The 21,057-nt window shown below is 43.2% G+C and overlaps 1 protein-coding gene across 1 annotated transcript in view; it reads right to left on the bottom strand.

Annotated features, from left to right (window-relative positions):
• The window catches only part of LOC124722728 (WSC domain-containing protein 1-like), a 158,350-nt gene that overhangs the window by 20,107 nt on the left and 117,186 nt on the right, over nucleotides 1-21,057 (bottom strand). The gene's annotated exons all lie outside the window — the stretch shown is intronic.

Below are 21,057 nucleotides of genomic sequence, written 5' to 3'. Positions count from 1 at the left end.
CATAACATCTAAGAACATCAGTCCCCTAGAACTTAGAACTACTTAAACCTAAGTAACCTAAGCGCATCACACACATCTATGCACGAGGCAGGATTCTAACCTGCGACCGTAGCAGATTGTGTTTGGTGTGACAAAATTTCATCATTATTTGTATGGTCGCAAGTTCTATTTAGTGACAGATCACAAGCCTTTGCAGTCCTTGTTTCATCCGTCAAAGCTGGTGCCTACATGCACTGCTCAAAAATTGCAACGCTGGGCGTTGTTGGATTCGCAGTGTCAGTATGAAATTGTGTACGAACCTAGGCAAAGCATGGCAGTGCAGATGCCCTATCTCGCCTTCCGATTGGCCCAGACTCTGATTTTGGTGCATCTGCCGTATCTTGTTGCCAAATCGATGCACAGGACTCTGACTTGCTGGAAACTTTTCCCTTGCACTACAGAAAAATTCTACAGGCCACGGGAGCAGACCCTGATGCATTACATTCGCCAGTCTTGGCCTCGTTCGTTGAACAGTATCCAGAATTCAGTTGTGCACCGACATTTAGCACATCGGCATAAACTTTCAGTTCAACAGGGTGTGATTCAAGTTCAAAATGACAATGGACAATCTCGTGTGCTTACACCCAAAGTGTTGCAAAACGATGTGTTGCGATTGTTCCATCAAGGATATTGGGCAATTGTTCGCACTAAGCAGTAAGCGCGACGGCGCTGTACTTGGCAGGGCATGAACGCACATTGAACAGAAGACGTCACAGTGTCGCGCATGCGCGGAAAACCAATCCACTCCTCCACAGACATTCGCTGCTTAAAGACTCAATCGCCATGCAACGAGTGCACATTGACTTTGCAGGACCATCTTGGAACACTCGTTGGCTCATAGTGGTAGACTCTTCTAGCAAGTTCCCATTTGCGGTGCATATGGCTTCTGTCACATCACGTTGCAGCATTCAAGCGTTATCCTCCATGTTTTGCATAGAAGATTCGCCAGAAGTACTTGTGTGGGACACACAGTTCATTTCACGTGATTTTGAACAGTTTTGTGAACGAAATGACATTATTCATCTAACAAGTGCTCTGTTTCATCCCAGTCAAATGGAGAAGCAGAACGCTTCGTACGCACTTTTAAACAACAGATGGCCAAGTTTCGCACCAGCCACTCTCGGGAATTGGCACTGCAACTCTTTCTCGCATCGTATCGCTCCGACCTACGGACCATCACCGCCATCGGAAGCTGCTACACTTCTAACCCACCGCAGCGTCCAGCGCCGCCAATGGTCCGCAAATACCGCTTTGCGCCGTGCGAACTTTTTTGTTTCACGGTTTATGGAAACCATGGGCGCTGGGAAAGAGACGTGATCCAGGAACGCATTGGCTCTTCTACGTATTTTATAGCAGGTTCCGATGGTTTTCAGCGCCGCCACCAGAACCAAATTCGTACGTGTCATTTCCCCCTGATTCTGCTACTTTTCTTCCCCCAGATTCACGGCCTCACGGGACCCCGCGGCCTTCGCAGATTCCCGCTGGTGCCACCAGGGCGCCCGAGGAGGATGATGGTTCAGATGGCTCTGAGCACTATGGGACTTAACATCTATGGTCATCAGTCCCCTAGAACTTAGAACTACTTAAACCTAACTAACCTAAGGACATCACACAACACCCAGCCATCACGAGGCAGAGAAAATCCCTGACCCCGCCGGGAATCGAACCCGGGAACCCGGGCGTGGGAAGCGAGAACGCTACAGCACGACCACGAGATGCGCCCTAGGAGGAGCGGATGGAATATGTGCCCCCGCAGTCACCGTTCGCCGACCCAATGGACCTGGACCCCGCCATCGCCACCGCCGGGCATGGATGTGTGTGATGTCCTCAGGTTGGTTATGTTTAAGTAGTTCTAAGTTCTAGGGGACTGATGACCTCAGAAGTTAAGTCCCATAGTGCTCAGAGCCATTTGATCAGTTACATCAGTATCTACCATTTCGGTGTTCGCACGATGAGAGCACGTTTTGCATCCTTGTTGTCGTTGTAGTGTCCTTGTCGATACTATTGAGTCTTGTCCCATAGGAATCAAGGGCCAGGATGTTGTTTAGTGGGCGGTATCCTCTTTCTACAACACAACTAAACACATGTACAGGGTTATTACAAATGATTGAAGCGATTTCACAGCTCTACAATAACTTTATTATTTGAGATATTTTCACAATGCTTTGCACACACATACAAAAACTCAAAAAGTTTTTTTAGGAATTCACAAATGTTCGATATGTGCCCCTTTAGTGATTCGGCAGACATCAAGCTGATAATCAAGTTCCTCCTACACTCGGCGCAGCATGTCCCCATCAATGAATTCGAAAGCATCGTTGATGCGAGCTCGCAGTTCTGGCACATTGTGTCTGTTCACTTCACCATTAAGAAAAAATGTTGTTTCATCACTGAAAACAAGTTTCGCACTGAACGCATCCTCTTCCATGAGCTGTTGCAACCGCGCCGAAAATTCAAAGCGTTTGACTTTGTCATCGGGTGTCAGGGCTTGTAGCAATTGTAAACGGTAAGGCTTCTGCTTTAGCCTTTTCTGTAAGATTTTCCAAACCGTCGGCTGTGGTACGTTTAGCTCCCTGCTTGCTTTATTCGTCGACTTCCGCGGGCTACGCGTGAAACTTGCCCACACGCATTCAACCGTTTCCTCGCTCACTGCAGGCCGACCCGTTGACTTCCCCTTACAGAGGCATCCAGAAGCTTTAAACTGCGCATACCATCACCAAATGGAGTTAGCAGTTGGTGGATCTTTGTTGGACTTCGACCTGAAGTGTCGTTGCACTGTTATGACTGACTGATGTGAGTGCATTTCAAGCACGACATACGCTTTCTCGGCTCCTGTCGCCATTTTGTCTCACTGCGCTCTGGCGGCAGAAACCTGAAGTGCGGCTTAAGCCGAACAAAACTTTATGAGTTTTTCTACGTATCTGTAGTGTGTCGTGACCATATGTCAATGAATGGAGCTACAGTGAATTTATGAAATCGCTTCAATCATTTGTAATATCCCTGTATTAACAGGATTCTTTCTTTACTTGAACAGAAAGCTACTTATCTTAAGAGGGTCCATGTGTTGTGGTACAAGCTCTTCCTAGTAGTCCACGTTAGCCCCATTGCTAGTGAATTACAAGTCCCGCTAAGCGATCAATGACAGACGCCAAACTAGGATGCGAGTTAGTGCCCAGTGACCGAGCTAGTAACTGGGCTAGAAATTGAGACTGGGACTAAATGACTCGACTCCTGAGGCTAACGACTGGGTCCTCCGGTCAGCGGCGGCGATCTAAATACTGGCAGTCGAGAGGGCGTTGGCGGCTTGCTACTTGCGAGTACCTGGACCCCGCCATCACCACCGCCGTCGCTGTCATCGTGCCACGACACATTCTAGGGCCTGGATGTGTGTGCTGGCAGCAGTCTTCCGGGGTATGTTCCTGTTGCCTTACATGCCAGATGGTAGGGTATGGTTGGGAGTAAGCCGTCCTCCACAGTCACGGCTCTCGGCTCATCTCTACGACCAGCGTCCTGCCTCCCGCCCCGCTCTCGTTCGGCTCTTCCCTACGCGACAATGGTGCAGCATTTCAGGGGGAAGGAATGTGCTGACTTAAACTGTCGCCAGCACACCGGTCAGAAAAGATGTAGCAAGAAGAACGATAGAAAGCACAGGAGCAGGCGCGCCTGTCAGAAGAGAGGCCAAAGACAGACTCGCTCGCAAGTAACAAGCCGTCAAAGCCCTCTCGACCGCAAGTATTTAGATCGCCGCCGCTGACCGGTGGGCCCAGTCGTCAGTCTCAGGAGTCGAATCATTTAGTCTCAGTCTCAGTCTCTAGCCCAGTTACTAGCTCAGTCACCGGGCACTAACTCGCATCCTAGTTTGGCGTCTGTCAATCATCGGTTAGCCGGATTTGTACTTCACAAGCAATGAGGCTAACGTGGACTATTAGGAAGAGCTTGTACCACAACACGTGGACCCTCTTAAGGTAAGTAGCTTTCTGTTCAAGTAAATGAAGAATCCTGTTAAAACATGCGTCCAGTTGTGTTGTAGAAAGAGGATACCGCCCACCAAACAACATCCTCTCTCTTGATTCCTATGGTACAAGACTCAACAGATTCGACAAGGCCACTACAGCGGCAACAAGGATACAAAACTTGCTCTCATCGTGCGAACACCGAAATGGTAGATACTGATGTAACTGATCGAGGAATAAAGAAGAAGCTACTGTCGCTTAGTAGTGGAAGGGCGTCAGGACCAGACGACATAATTGTGAGATTCTACAACGATTGTGTGAATGGACTTCCTCCCCTTCCAGCAGCACCTTATCGTAGATCGCTTGCTCAACGACAGGTATAAAAATAAAAAAAAAGGGTTCAAATGGATCTGAGCACTATGGGACTTAGCATCTGAGGTCATCAGTCCCCTATACTTAGAACTACTTAAATCTAACCAGCCTAAGGACATCACACACATCCATGACCGGGGCTGGATTCGAACCTGCGATCATAGCAGCAGCGCGGTTCCAGACTGAAGCGCCTAGAACCGCTCGGCCACAACGGCCGGCGAAAGGTATTCAGTGACTGGAAAAAAGCGCAGGTCATTCCCGTTTTCAAGGAGCGTCGTGGGACAGAGTCACATAATTATAGGCCTATAACGCTGACCTCAATCTGTTGTAGAACTATGGAACACAAAAAATGGCTCTGAGCACTATGGGACTTAACATCTGAGGTCATCAGTCCCCTAGAACGTAGAACTACTTAAACCTAACTAACCTAAGGCCATCACACACATCCATGCCCGAGGCAGGATTCGAACCTGCGACCGCAGCAGCAGCGTGGTTCCGGACTGAAGCGCCTCGAACCGCTCGGCCACCGCGGCCGGCTATGGAACACATTTTTTGTTAAAAAATTATGACCCTTTTGGAGAAGGAAAATCTCCTCTGTCAAAAGCCAACACTAATTCCTCAGACACAGATTTTACGAAACTCCGAAACTCAGCACTAAACAGAGACCTTGAGGAACTCAGCTCATTCTGTTCCTCCATGAGGTCTATATCGCTGTTGACTGCGACACTCACGTTGAAGCTGTGTACCTACTCATCTATAAGGCATTTGACAGCTTCATGACTGGCGTTACTGTAAAAAATACGAGCTTACCGAGTATTGGACCGGATCTTTGACTGGATTCAAGTCTTCCTGTCAGGTGGACCGCAATACTTTGCTCTTAATAGAACAAAATAGACGGATGTAAATATCATTTCCAGAGAACTGAGGGAAGTGTAATAGGACTGTTACTATCTACAATATATATATATATATATATATATATATATATATATATATATATATATATATATATATATGATCTTGATCTACTAGAAAGCATTGGGAGCTCTTTAAGACTGTTCGTTGTCTATAAGAAAACAGGAACTTCAGAAGACAGTATCAGTTTGCAGAATGATTTGCACAGGTTTCAGGAATGGTGCACGCTCTGTCAGTTGACCCTGAACGTTAATAAACATAACGTATTGTGCATACATAGGAAAAGAAATCCACTGCTGCGCAAGTACACTATTGATGAAAAATTTCTGGAAACAGGTCCCACCCTAAAATATCTAGGAGCAACTATCCATAGCAGTCTTAAGAGGATTGAGGACATGAAGCAAATAGTAGGAAAAGCATATGTCAGATTGAGATTCATAGGAATATGCTTAAGGAAATGTAACTCATCCATGAAAGAACTGGCATACAAGGTACTTGTGCGACCGATTCTTGAGTTTTGTTCACCTGTCTGTAATCCTTAAAAGGTAGTACTGATAGAGGAGACACAGTAGATCCAGTTGAGGAGCAGTGTGTTTCGTCATGGATGGTTTAGTCGATGCGAGGGCTTTAGGGAAATGCTCAAGAAACTCCAGCGACAGACGCTACAAGAGAGCCATTGCGCATCGCAGAGAGGCTTACTATTGAAATATTGAGAGAACACTTTCCGGGAAGAATCAGACAACGTATTACTTCCTGACACATACATCTCATAAAATGGCCACGATGAGAAAACATGAAAAATTATAGTTAATATAGAAGCTCACCGACATTCATTCTACCCACTTTCCATTCGCAGGTGGAGCAGGGAAGGGGTGATGAGTTAGTAGTACCAGAAGTACTTCCCGTCACACACCGTTAGGTGTATGGTTAGTGTGGTGAAGAGCTAGATGAAGACCTGTATGCTTTAACTAGATGACATAATAGTTTCTTCAACGAAAAAACAAATGTGTGTGAAATCTTATTGGACTTAACTGCTAAGGTCATCAGTCCCTAAGCTTATACACTACTTAACCTATATTATCCTAAGGACAAACACACACACACACACACACACACACACACACACACACACACACACACATGCCCGAGGAAGGACTCGAACCTCCGCCGGGACCAGCCGCACAGTCCATGACTGCAGCGCCTTAAACAGCTCGGTTAATCCCGCGCGGCTTTCTTCAACGGATGTACCACAACATGTGAGATGATTGGAGGATGTTTTTAGTAGATTATGGTCAGCATGTTTGATGGTGAGGACGGACAAACTCCATTTTTCCCAAATTCGAGTTAACTACTCCTATTTGGAACACGTAAGTAATGAAAATGGTGTACAGACCGATCTTCATCTTACTGAAGCAATTCAAAATTTTCCAACTCCCTGAACAATCAAACAGATACAGTCGTTCATCTGTTTGTGTAACTACTACAATATATTCGTAAAGGATTTCGCAAAAACAGCTGGACCTTTAAACAGATTACCAGAAGGGATGTAAAGTTTCGGTAGACACAGGAGAGCCAGCGTTCGAGAAGCATTGATTTCGAATCCGGTATTTTCCTGATTCTGAAAAAGTGTTCATCCCCTCGTGCGTTACTTCTAACGAAGCAGTCGGCGGGTAGTTTTGGTCAGATGGTTAATGACCAGGAGCATCCAGTAGCGTATGCTTTGAGGGCATTAAATAAAGTGGAATGTAACAACTCGACAACTTGAAAGAAAATGATAGCGGTCAAACAGAGTATTACACATTTCTGGTGTTACTTCTTTAGTAGAAGATTTAAAGTTAAGACGGATCATTCATCACTGAAAGGGATGCATGTTCTGAAAGTCCTATCTAGGACGCTGGGTTCTCTCTCAACCTTAGTGAATTTGATTATGACGTCATCTGTAAGCCAGGTAGAAAACCTATGAATGTGGAAACATTGAGTTGGTAAGCAGCAATATTGAGTACATTGGGCAAGAGTATGTTAGAATGGCAACAAGCATAGGTAGGATATAAGGACTGCCAGTCTTTCAGTCACGGCAGCATTTTACCGTACATGAGAATTTGTTGTGCAGAGGCATGAAATACCAAGCACAGGTCAAATGTCCCAGCAGATTTTCTAAGGGAAAGCATTTGTTGCCAGGTCATGGTGGGCCATAAGCAGTTGCTAAACATATGGCAGAACGGTTTTGATGGAGAAATAGCAAATGCGAAACGGACCAGTATGTCAGAAACTGACTACCATGTGCAGAAAGAGTGGATATTTCGTGTCAGAAAACCCCTTTGCAGAGATTACCAGAGGTGTCAAAGCCATTTCAAATGATTAGGCTCGACATTTCCAGACAGTACAATAAAACGCCAGCAGAGTACAGGTATATATTTACGATCACCGACCATTTCTAACAGTTTCTGGTGAAGATAGCATGATTAGCGCATGCACCTCGTTTCAGAACTTATGAAACAGCTGTGCCATGTGTTACTCATTTGGATGTTGCAAATGAGCTCGTTCCGCCCTCAAACCAATGGTAGGATGAAACGCATCCATCAGACCATTTCAAAAATTCTTAGTGTCTGCATAAATGCTACACACGATGATTGGAATGCCTGTCTTCCATATGTGGTTTGTGTGTATAACTCAAAGAGTCATACGGGAACAGGCATGTCACCATTTGATGTGGTGTACATCAGTAAGATGCTGTCGCCCTTTGGCGCTTTGGTAAACTACCACAATATTGTGGAGGGCAGTAGGTATTGGTCACTAACCCCTATACAGCAAAGGGAATGACGAAGGAAATCTTTACCAAATATCACAAACCGTATCAGGTCGTGAAAACGACCTCAGTGGTTAATCTAAAAGTACAATCACGTTCAGAAAAAAACGGAACACCTGGAACGACTAGAGATAGGAAGTTCATGTTCATAGGACATGTACATTAGTATGATGTGTAGAAATGATTAGCATTTGAATCATGTCGGCCAGCGTGTTCAAGGTCAACATCGATATCGCGGCGCAATACAACGTACCGGTAAAATGCGGCTGCGGCTCTCGCTGTCGCTACACACCGAAGGTAATGGATCAATGTGACTTGAGCAGGCGTGCAGGATGCCTCGCTGACCTATGGGCGAAACGTACCGTGAATTCAGTGAGTCTGAAAGAGGGCACATTATTGGCAGGAGAGAATTTGATGCATCCATCCAGGAAACTGCTGCTCGTGTGGGACGAAGTGTTTCGGCAGTGCAACGGGTGTGTGCAGAATGGTTCACGGACGGCCGTAGAACACGACGAGATGGGTCAGGTTTCACCATCCAGATCACCTCCAGAGAAGATCGACACCTCATCCGAATGACATTGTAGGACAGATCTGCGTCCTTCTCGGCTCTGGCGCAACCGTGGAATAGTTTAACACATCGCACACTATCAGGGGTGTCAGTCCATCGCCGTTTATTGCGGCATGGGTTACGTGCGCGTCGTCCACTTCTCCGCCTACGTTTGACGAATGTGCAGAAACATGATAGGTGGCAACGGTGTATTTAACGCCACCCCTGGGCACAGATAGTGTTTTTGGACGAATACGGCTTCAGTTTGTTTGAAAATGATAGCCGCATTTTGGTTCGCCGCAGACAGGGGGAGCGACATCACAGTGACTGCACTCGCACATAGCACCAACTGAAGACCTTAGGCCGGTATTACACTATCAAATTTCTTTGTCAAAGATTTGATCAAAGATGTGATCCAATATTCCGTCCAATATATTTGACAAAGATCTTTGACGTAGCGCTAGAAGGGGTATTACACTGTCATCAAATTTTTCGTCAAAGTTCAAGATGGCTGACAACAACTTGTTATTAACCGCAGCAGTTCTACGTACTCCAATTGCATTGTGTGCACATGCGGAAAAGAAGTGGGGGAAAAAATGGAACCATACATACGAGGTTGACAGTCTTAAAAGTCCTGGGATTACAACTTGATAATAAATTCAGTTGGGAGGAGCACACCACAGAACTGCAGAAAGGCCTTAACAAATCTGTATTTGCAATTCGAGTGTTAGCAGACATAGGCAACATAAAAATGAAAAAGCTTGCATACTTTCATTCCATAATGTCATATGGGATAATATTTTGGGGTAAATCTTGAAGTCAAACAAAAGTTTTCAAGGTCCAAAGGCGTGTAATACGTATTATTTGTGGAGTAAATTCACGGACCTCCTGCAGAAACCTCTTCAAAGAACTGGGTATACTAACTACTGCTTCTCACTATATTTACTTCTTAATGAAATTTGTCGTAAATAATATATCTCTTTTTCCAACAAACAACTCAGTTCATACATACAATACCAGGAACAAAAATGATCTGCACAAGAACTTAAAAGCACTTACTTTAGTTCAAAAAGGGGTCCACTACTCAGGAACACTCATCTTCAATAATTTGCCAGGAAACATACAAAATTTAGTTAGAAATAAAGATCAGTTTATAAGGAGCCTGAAAGACTTACTACTGGCCAACTCCTTCTACTCCATTGGCGAAATTTTTAATAGACACAAATGATGTATTGTATTTATTCATACTATTAGTATCGTTATTTCAGCTTAAAAAAATCGACATTTTCCACATCCACGAGGATCTCCTCAGCATGGATCTATGGAACGAAAAACTAATCTAACTGGGTGAAGCCGTGGGTTTTACGACGACACGATAAAAGCATTCAACAAAACTTGTTATGTGAGCTTACAGTGGAAGACGTCAAGTCGTACATCAATTACTTAAGAATGGATGAGCATACATTTCTGTATGTGCTCAATGAAGTGTATCCTCATATCACAAAGCACAATATTCACTTAAGAACTGCTACATCTTCAGAAGACAGGCTCATTATAACACTCCGATTCCTTGCTACAGGAGAGGGTTAAGTTAGGTTAGGTTAGGTCAGGTCAGGTTAGGTCTCCAATCTTCTTAATCTATTTTTGTATTCAGGGTGCCTCACATTGTAAAGCGCCTCATCAGCTTCAGACATCTCTATTAATTTTGTAGTTGTCGGCACACACCAATTGTATTTACCGGCAATGGTTATAAAAACACTACAGACGACAGAACGCTGCAGCGATGCTAGCGCTCCATGTGGTAACATGTCACATTGCAGTGAACAGAAGACAAGCGGTTTCTTTGATCAAATATACAGCGAGGCCCTAGATTTGATCAAATATTGGACGACATTTGACAAAGTCCCTATTACACTATCAAATATCTTTGACAAAGATATTGGACAAAGATATTGGACAAAGAAATTTGATAGTGTAATACCGGCCTTAATGGTGTGGGGTGCTACTTGGTACAGCCACAGATCACAGTTGGTGCTTGTCCAGGGTACTGTGACCAACTTTACGTGTGTGACCCGTAGTCAAACACCATCTGTCCAGCACCCCAGACGCCATTTTTCAGCAAGACAATGCACGACCACATGCTGCTGCACGAACACGTGCCTTCTTGGTGTCACAGGATGTAAGCCTTTTGCCCTGGTCCGCCAGATCACCAGACTTGTCGCCAATCGAAAATGCGTGGGATATGGTGAAACGACGGGTGCAGCGCGGTGATCGAATGCCAACCACCAGAGACGAACTTTGGAACCAGATGAATGCAGTATGGGTGGCTATACGACAGGACACCATTCGCACCTTACACACGGCGATGCCATCAAGCATGGGACAAGTTATCATGGCCCATGGCGGACCATGTGCGTATAAGGCAACAGGAGACATGCTGAATCGAGGTGACTAAAATGCTAATTATTTCTGCAGAACATACTAATGTACATGTCCTGTGAATATGAGAATCCTACCTCTAGTCCTTCAAGATGTCCTTTTTTCCTGAACAGGAGTGACAGGAGTGTACAGTTTACTACCAAATCGTCTATCTTTCACGTTAATTGGGTAGAACCCTCTAAAGTTGAGATAGATGGGTATCATAACTTTCTGCGACCGACTTGGTGCGCAAGGATGCAGCAGGCAGAAACAAGGAACATCTAGCGGTTAGAGAGTGCAAGACTCATGACTTGCTGTATGCTTTAACATCACGTAATTAGTTATGTTGTTAAATTCTTTGTAATATTTTGGTTATGTTAAATTTATTCTTGATATCTGCATTTTGGAAGTATTTTATACTGCACTGTGTTCAGACGGATTTGGTGCTTTCTAGTACGATTTCCACGTGTATTTTACTTCTAATATTGTAAGTTTACTGTCATAATTTGTTTTCCGCTCTTTCTCGTTTTCTGCTTGCCGTTAGTTACTCGTTACGAAAATGAGGAGGGGCTGATGGACGGTCCTTCTCCTATTGTGGTGAGTTTGTGAGGACATCCTAAATGAGGTGAATGTTCCTGGTTTGGCCATACTTAATTGGAAGTGGAGCAGATCGCTTAACTGTCGTTCAGGCGTTGGAATCTGGTATGTTGTTCCCTAAACAATCGGATGTGTTGCTCATGATCCATTAGTGGACGTTAAAATCAACAACAGAGGTTTGGTAAATTAGGGGTGAATTTCCGAGACTGCAAGATGTGAGACCACAGTTCATTTTAGAGGTCATTCTGTATTTATTTGGCGGATTTTTTGAATCATGTCTTGGGACAGCACATTCAAGGTATCTTGAACATTAAACAGAACGTTTGTTTGAATATTCTGTGTGGCGTAGTGCAATGTTTTCTTCCACATTTCCGTTTTGAGTCATCGGTGGACACTCATTTTCCAAGATGATAACAGGCTACCTGTGTACACGTTCTGATTTGATGAACATTCAAGTATCCCATCGTACGTCGACTGGCCCATTATATCACTTAATTGTACTCCCATGTAAGTGCCTGGGGCTTAAGGGAATTGACAGTGAAACGCATCAGTCAACATCCTAGTACTATGGTAACTTATGGGATCTAATCACCAATGAGTGGTCTCAGCTGGATATGAGCCCGAAGAAACATGTAGAGCCTTATCTCGTCGAACTGAGGCCATTACCAAGAAAAACAGCGATTTCACTCAGGTTTGCGTAAGAGCTGAAATAGATATTTTTTATTAAACGTACGAATCAGTCATATGTACAGTCATTTTTTTGTTGTGTCTACAACATACCACAGATCATAAAGCAGTTAGTGCCTAGGACGAAATTATGTTGCGAATCTAATGCAAACTGTCATCTCTTTGTCACTGTAGAATTTAAAACGCTAAACATGTAATAATTTTCCGGGTCCAGTTGTAGAAAAAACCTCTTACTATGCAGCGAGTATGTTGGAGTCTTTCACCTTACTGAAGAATTATTCAAAATTTTGAACTAATTTGGAGTATATGCTATGAAAGCATAATATAATAGTAAGTCAGCCACATACTGTAATGTCAGTTCGCCTCTTTAGCGGAGTGCTCAGTGTGACAGACACTCGTCTGGAAGACCTAGGTGTGATTCCCAGTACTTCGAGGGATTTATCCTTGTTGGGAGGAGTGGACTTGAGTACACTCAGCCTCATGACGCCAATTTCAGACCTATTTGATCGAGAGGTAGCAGCTCCAAGGTAGAAAACGACCAGGAGTGACGTGTGTTGACATCATACCCACCCATACCATATCTGATGATGAGTGACAGAGGATTACACAGCGGTCAGTCGACAATCGTGTGGTCTTCAGGGCCCGATCGCAGGTATCCCACTAATGAACCACTCTAATGTTAAAATGTCTTACGTCAGTAGTTACTGCCATTTTGCATATTAAATCATGACGTCATTAATTTATATACACTTTGTTGTCAAAGTATTTTGCACTAATATTTATAGCCTTTTGCAGAATATGCTGTGATATCTGTAAATTTTTCACACGGTGACTGTGGCTGACTGCATGCAGTACGCTACAACAACAACACTAACGTACTTGTCATTTACAGGTTTACAGTTACACCATTTGTACCTCCTTTCCAAATTTACCGTCCTTACGGCCATCCTACCAACTTCATGCCAATCTTTTACTTATTACTCTGCCAAATATCCAATTATATGTCATAGTCTACGAATTTCCCAACCAGTTTTACTGCCTATCCTATTACTCTCTTGCCATTTTTCGGCCTATCCTGTAAATTTGCCAATTTTACAGCCTATCCTAACAATTTTCATGCAATTTTACGGCCTATGTTGCCCATTTGCCAATTCTACACCCTATCCCACCAGTTCCCTGCCTATTTTATGGGCTATCCTGCCAATTTCCGAACTTCATTGTCTCTCCTACCATTTTGAATTGCTTGCTGCTTATCCTAGAAATTTCGAGGTATGCCATGACGGCATAAAAAATGGCAGTTGAGCCACATGCTGTGACGTCAAAGTATCTCTCGTTAATTTTACCGGAATATTCCAGAATATGGCATGATGTTATTCATCTACACACACTGTAACTTAAAAGTGTCATATCACACAGAGTACACTAATATTTGCCATCTTTTCTAAGTAGGGTAACTCTGCTACACACGGTCTTTCTCCTACCATATACAGACGTTGAATGGCGAAACTTGTAAAATTGAAATAACAATAAAATTAATTTAATGTTGTTCTTTATAACAGATATCTACACCCTGATTCCAGACAAACCTAATCCTCTCACTACAGGGCACAGAACTTGAATTGTTCCTACTGCCTGAAAGCAAATTGCACGAGAGCAGTGGAGCCCAGCAGCTATTTCCCATGGGCATGTTTGTCTTGACATGCAATTGGCTGAAAGTAAAGTAGGGGATGGGAGGAAACGAGATATGAAGGGGAGAGGGTTGACCTCGAAAACTGAGGCACAATTGCCTCTGCTGTAACTTAGCACTGGAAGTGTAACCCGCTACTGAAGGTCAAGGCCATATGGAGCATACACTGCTACCTAACTGAGATAAAAGAAATTAATGGAGATGAAAATTTAATTGTGATATGGTAACGCGATGTGATAGTTGGAAAAGGAAGCTAAGGAAAAATTATAGATGTATATGGACCAGGGCAAGGTAATGAGAGAGAAAGCCACCTGGCAGGATTAGTCACAGAGCATAAATTAAACATCACTGACGCTTGACTCAAGTATCGTGAAAGAAGATCGCATATGTGGAAGAAACTTGGAGACACCAGAACATTTCAGAATGATTTATGTGATGGTAAGAAAGAAATTTCGGAACCATATTTTAAACTGTCAGGCATTTCCAAATGCAGATGTAGACTCAAATCACAATTAATTGGTTATGAACTGTAGATTAAAACTGAATAAATTGTATGAAGCTCGTAAATTTAAAAGATAGGATCTCGACAGTCTGAAAGAACCAGACATTCTTGAGAATTTCAGAGTGAGCGTAAGGAGCCAACTAACTACAACAGGGGAGTTTGAGAGATGAAATAGTAAAGGCAGCAGAGAATGAACTAGGTAAAATGACAAGGCGTAGCAAAAATCCTTGGATATCTCAGTAGATATTGAATTTAATTGCTGAGAAGAGAAAATATAAAAACGCAGCAAAAGATGCAGGTGAAAGAGAATACAAACGTCTAAAATAGAGACAGACAAGAAGCGCAAAAGGCTAAGCAGGCATGGCTAGCAGACGAATGTAAGGACTCTAGGAGCGTTTATCACAAGAGGAAAGATACATATGAGCTGTAGTATAGTTAAAGCGGTCTTTCGAGAAAGGAGAAAGAGCTGTATGAATATCAAGAGCTCAGATGGAAAACCAGTACTAAGTAAAGAAGGAAATGCGAACTGTGGAAGGGGTAAATAGAGTGAGAAATGATCTTGTAGGCAATATTAGCGAACAAGAAGACGCTGTAGATGAAGATAAACGATATTTCGTCAGAGCTACTGACTCCTAGGGACAGCCAGCCATAATAAAGCCATTCCACCTGGTGTGCAAGTTGTATGAGGCAGGAAAAATACTTCAGACTTGAATAATAATGTGATAATTCCAATTACAAAGAATGCAGGTGCCAACTGGTGTGAATATTACCGAAATATCAGCTTAGTTAGTCAAGATCGCAAAATACTGACACGACGTATTCACAGAAGAATTGAAAAATAGGCTGAAGCCGACCTCTGGGAAGATCAGTTAGGATTCTGGAGAACTGTAGGCTCACCTGACGCAATACTGATCTTACGAATTATTTTGGAAGAGAGGCTAAGAAAAGGCAAACCTACGTCTGTTGCATTTGTATACTTAGAGAAAGCATTTGCCAATTTTAACACAGATCCGCTAGTCGAGAATGGGAATCAGCGGTTGAGAAGGGAGTGAGACAGGGTTAGAATTTATTCTCAATGTTATTCAGTCTGTACAATGATCACGCAGTAAACGAAACTGAAGAAAAATGTGGAAAAAGTAATTCAAGTCGGGGAGAAGAAAGGAAAACATTGAAGTCTGGTGACGACATTTTAATTTAGTCACAGGCAGCAAAGAACTTGGAAGAGCAGTTGAACGGAATCGACAGTGTCTTGAAACGAGGATACGAAATGCACAGAAACAAAAGCAGAACAATGGCGTAAATCAGGAAATGCTAAGGACATTAGATTAGGAAACGAGACAGTAAAAGTAGCAGTTGAGTTCTGCTATTTAGGCAGTAAAATAGCTGACAATGGCCAAAGTAGATAGGGTAAAAATGTAGACTGGGACTGGCATGAAGAATTTTTTGGAAGAAAAGATATTTGTTAGCTTTGAAAATAAATTTAAGTGGTAGGAAGGTTTCTCTGGAGGTATTGGTCTCGAGTGCAGCTTTCTATGGAAGTAGACTGTGGACGATAAACAGTTCAGACAAGAAGAGAAAGGAAATTTTTTAAGATGATGCTACAGAAGAATGCTGGAGGTTATGTGGGTTGATCAAGTAACCAAACGGAAGGTACTGAATACAGTTGAGAAGAAAGGGAATTAGTGACACAACCTGGTCAAAAGAAGGGATGGGTTGATAGGACACGTTCCAATTTAGTACTAGAGGGAAGTGTGGGCAGTAAAAATCGTAGAGGGAGGTCAAGAGATGAATACAGTCAGCAGATTGAAAAGGATGTAGGTTGCACCAGTTAATAGGAGACGAACAGACTTGAATAGGACAGAATAGCATGGAGAGTTGCATCAGATCAGGCTTTGGACTGAAGAAGACCACAACAACAGAGACCTATTTAATCACGTGCAGACGGTTTCGTAGTGCCTGGGCTGGCACAGACAATCCAGTTGTTGCCAAAATGGTACATCTATTTCCGTTGCGTCTTACTGGGTGCTTGTGATCCATAGATTGTAGAGAGCTAGAGATCTTGTCATTAGGTGACAATTATGGTGAAAACTCTATATGAATATTTTACGATAGCAAGTGAATTAGTCCTGCACACACTTAGTGATTCATTACAGTCACGTCCACAGAGTGCCCTACTCAACTGTGCTAAAAACGCATTTCATTATACGGGGTGTATCATAATTAATGGCGTAGACGCATATTGTTGAAAGTACACGATACTAGAAGCAAAAAAGTCTCAGTAAAAGTAGGGTCGAAAATGCATATCTTAAGAACTACGAGCAATTTTTCATCTTCGATACTCGGAAACAAATCTCTTCTACTACTTGCTTTCCATATTTTGGGAAGTGGTAGTATGGACCAAAATAAGAAAAAATGTCCAGCAAACATGTGCTCTAAAACGCATACCTTAAAAGTTACGAGCATCTCATCATTAGAAGAGTTATGTTTCAAAACAGCAAAGATGAACAAGTGTTCATAGCTCTTAAGGAATGCATTTGAGAGCCAGTTCCCAAAATATGGAAAGCAAAGAACTTGCAGGAGAAGACATTTGTTTCACAGTATCGAAGATGAAAAATTGCTCGCAGCTCTTAAGGTATGCATTTTCCACCCTATGTTCACTGAGACTTTTTGCTTCTAGTATCGTGTACTTTCAACTGTATGCGTTTACGCCATTAATTATGATACACCCTGTATAAGTGACATGTAATATAAAGAATGTAAAACACATTAGTCAATAAACCTTTTAACCATTGTACCATTCACAACGTATAAATTACGTTCACATAACACTTGATCAGGAGATGAAACGCCAAATACATGTTCACATATATGCGACTCATCACTATTACACTATTTCATCAAAAGTATCCGGACATCTCGCTGAAAATGACTTACAAGTTCGTGGCGCCCTCCATCGCTAATGCTGGAACTCAATACGGTGTTGGCCTACCATTAGCCTTGATGAAAGCTTCCACTCTCGCAGGCATACGTTCAGTCAGGTGCTGGAAGGTTCCTTGGGGAATGGCAGCCCATTCTTCACGAAGTGAAAACATCCCACAGATGTTCTCTAGGATTCAGGTCATGACTCTGTGCAGGCTAGTCCATTACAGGGACGTTATTGTCTTGTAACCACTCTGCCACAGGCCGTGCATTATGAACGGTGCTCGATCGTGTTGAAAGAAGCGACCGCTATCCCCGAATTGCTCTTCAACACTAGGAAGCAAAAAGGTGCTTAAAACATTAATGTAGGCCTGTGCTGTGATAGTGCCACGCAAAACAACAACAGGTGCAAGCCAACTCCATGAAAAAAACGACCACACCATAACACCACCGACTCCGAATTTTACTGTTGGCACTACACACGCTGGCATATGACGTTCGCCAGGCATTCCCCATACCCACACCCTGCCATCGGATCTCCGCATTGTGTACCGTGATTCGTTACTCCACACAACAGTTTTCCACTGTTCAATCGTCCAATGTTTATGCTCCTTACACCAAGAAAGGTGTCGTTTGGAATTTACTGGTGTGATGTGTGGCTTATGAGCAGCCGCTCGACCATGAAATCCAAGTTTTCTCACGTCTCGCCGAACTGTCATAGTACTTGCAGTGGATCCTGATGGAGTTTGGAATTCCTGTGTGATGGTCTGGATAGATGTCTGCCTAATACACATTACGACCCTCTTCAACTGTCGGCGGTCTCTGTCAGTCAACAGACGAGGTCAGCCTGTACGCTTTTGTGCTGTACGTGTCCTTTCACGTTTCCAGTTCACTATCACATCGGAAGCAGTGGACCTAGGGATGTTTAGGAGTGTGGAAATCTCGCGTACAGACGTATGACACAAGCAACACCCAATTACCTGACCACGTTCGAAGACCGTTGAGTTCCGCGGAGCGCCCCGTTCTGCTCTCTCACGATCTCTAGTGACTACTGAGGTCGCTGATATTGAGTACCTGGCAGTAGGTGGCAGTACAATGCATCTAAAACGAAAAATGTATGTTTTTGGTTGTGTCCGGATACTTTTTATCACATAGTGTATGTCTCACACTACTGTAGATGAATTTCCTTGGGTGTCACACCACGAAAGCCGAGAATTCAAATGATTGCTCACTGTTCTCGTAATGAAAACATAGTACTGAAGTCATTACTCACACTCATCGCAATTACTAGAGTTCTGTGTGCTGTACGATTTTAGAGTGCTCCCGCATACCGTTCAACGCCCACCTTCTTTTGAGCCAGTTTGCAAATCGTAGAAATAACTGTGTCCTGAGAAGGGAAACTGGAGACCTTACAACTTTAATGGATCTCGTATTAAAGTAATCTAGTAACATTTGTGCTTTTTCTAGTGCTATGTTTGGGGTAAAGCACTTCTTATTGGCCTTCATCCCCGCGACATAACGTCTTTAACCCATGCGGTGACTGACACGCGATTCGTGACTATAAGTACCGGTTGTTGTTGTTGTGGTCATCAGTCCTGAGACTGGTTTGATGCAGCTCTCCATGCTAATATATCCTGTGCAAGCTCCTTCATCTCCCAGTACCTACTGAAACCTAAATCCTTCTGAATCTGCTTAGTGTATTCATCTCTTGGTCTCCCTCTACGATTTTTTCCCTCCACACTGCCCTCCAATGCTAAATTTGTGATCCGTTGATGCCTCAGGACATGTCCTACCAACCGATCTCTTCTTCTAGTCAAGTTGTGCCACAAACTTCTCCCCAGTCCTATTCAATACCTCCTCATTAGTTACGTGATCTACCCATCTAATCTTCAACATTCTTCTGTAGCACCACATTTCGAAAGCTTCTATTCTCTTCTTGTTCAAACTATTTATTGTCCATCTTTCACTTCCATACATGGCTACACTCCACACAAATACTTTCAGAAACGACTTCCTGACACTTAAATCTATACTCAATGTTAACAAATTTCTCTTCTTCAGAAACGCTTTCCTTGCCATTGCCAGTCTACATTTTATATCCCCTCTACTTCGACCATCATCAGTTATTTTGCTCCCCAAATAGCAAAACTCCTTTACTACTTTAAGTGTCTCATTTCCTAATCTAATTCCCTCAGCATCACCCGACTTAATTCGACTACATTCCATTATCCTCGTTTTGCTTTTGTTGATGTTCATCTTATATCGTCCTTTTAAGACACAGTCCATTCCATTCAACTGCTCTTCCAAGTCCTTTGCTGTCTCTGACAGAATTACAATGTCATCGGCGAACCTCAAAGTTTTTATTTCTTCTCCCTGGATTTTAATGCCTACTCCAAATTTTTCTGTTGTTTCCTTTACTACTTGCTCAATATACAGATTGAATAACACCGGGGAGAGGCTACAACCCTGTCTCACTCCCTGCCCAACCACTGCTTCCCTTTCATGTCCCTCGGCTCCTATAACTGCCATCTGGTTTCTGTACAAATTGTAAATAGCCTTTCGCTCCCTGTATTTTACCCCTGCCACCTTTAGAATTTGAAAGAGAGTATTCCAGTCAACATTGTCAAAAGCTTTCTCTATGTCTACAAATACTAGAAACGTAGGTTTGCCTTTCCTTAATCTTTCTTCTAAGATAAGTCGTAAGGTCAGTATTGCCTCACGTGTTCCAACATTTCTACGGAATCCAAACTGATCTTCCCCGAGGTCGGCTTCTACTAGTTATTCCACTCGTCTGTAAATAATTCGTGTTAGTATTTTGCAGCTGTGACTTATTAAACTGATAGTTCGGTAATTTTCACATCTGTCAACACCTGCTTTCTTTGGGATTGGAATTATTATATTCTTCTTGAAGTCTGAGGGTATTTCGCCTGTCTCGTACATCTTGCTCACCAGATGGTAGAGTTTTGTCAGGACTGGCTCTCCCAAGGCCGTCAGTAGTTCTAATGGAATGTTGTCTACTCCAGGGGCCTTGTTTCGACTCAGGTCTTTCAGTGCCCTGTCAAACTCTTCACGCAGTATCGTATCTCCCATTTCATCTTCATCTACACCCTCTTCCATTTCAATATTGTCCTCAAGTACATTGCCCTTGTATAGACCCTCTATATACTCCTTCCACCTTTCTGCTTTCTCCTCTTTGCTTAGAACTGGGTTTCCATCTGAGCTCTTGATATTCATACAAGTGGTTCTCTTTTCTCCAAAGGTCTCTTTAATTTTCCTGTAGGCTGTATCTATCTTACCCCTAGTGAGATAAGCCTCCACGTCCTTACATTTGTCCTCTAGCCATGCCTCCTTAGCCATTTTGCATAAGTACCGGTAGTATGGATTATGGTGCTAGAGTCAGCATAATGTGCTCCTTTAGCTTCAACTGGTGAACACAGTTACCACTACAAGAAGTGTGTGTGCAATGCCTAGTCTGTATACATTTCCTGTTGTCTGACGGCAGATTTGTTGGTGGCATATCCCAGACATTTTACACCGGGCCGCAGCGACACAGTCGTATCAGACGTGGATTCAAGAGCGCCCAACAGGTTTGGTAGGCTATCCGCCAAATAGTCC

The sequence above is a fragment of the Schistocerca piceifrons genome, chromosome X (genome assembly GCF_021461385.2).
Source record: "Schistocerca piceifrons isolate TAMUIC-IGC-003096 chromosome X, iqSchPice1.1, whole genome shotgun sequence".
Classification (NCBI taxonomy): Eukaryota; Metazoa; Arthropoda; class Insecta; order Orthoptera; family Acrididae; genus Schistocerca; species Schistocerca piceifrons.
The sequence above is the reverse complement of the archived record's forward strand: the minus strand, read 5'-3'. Positions and strand labels throughout refer to the sequence as shown.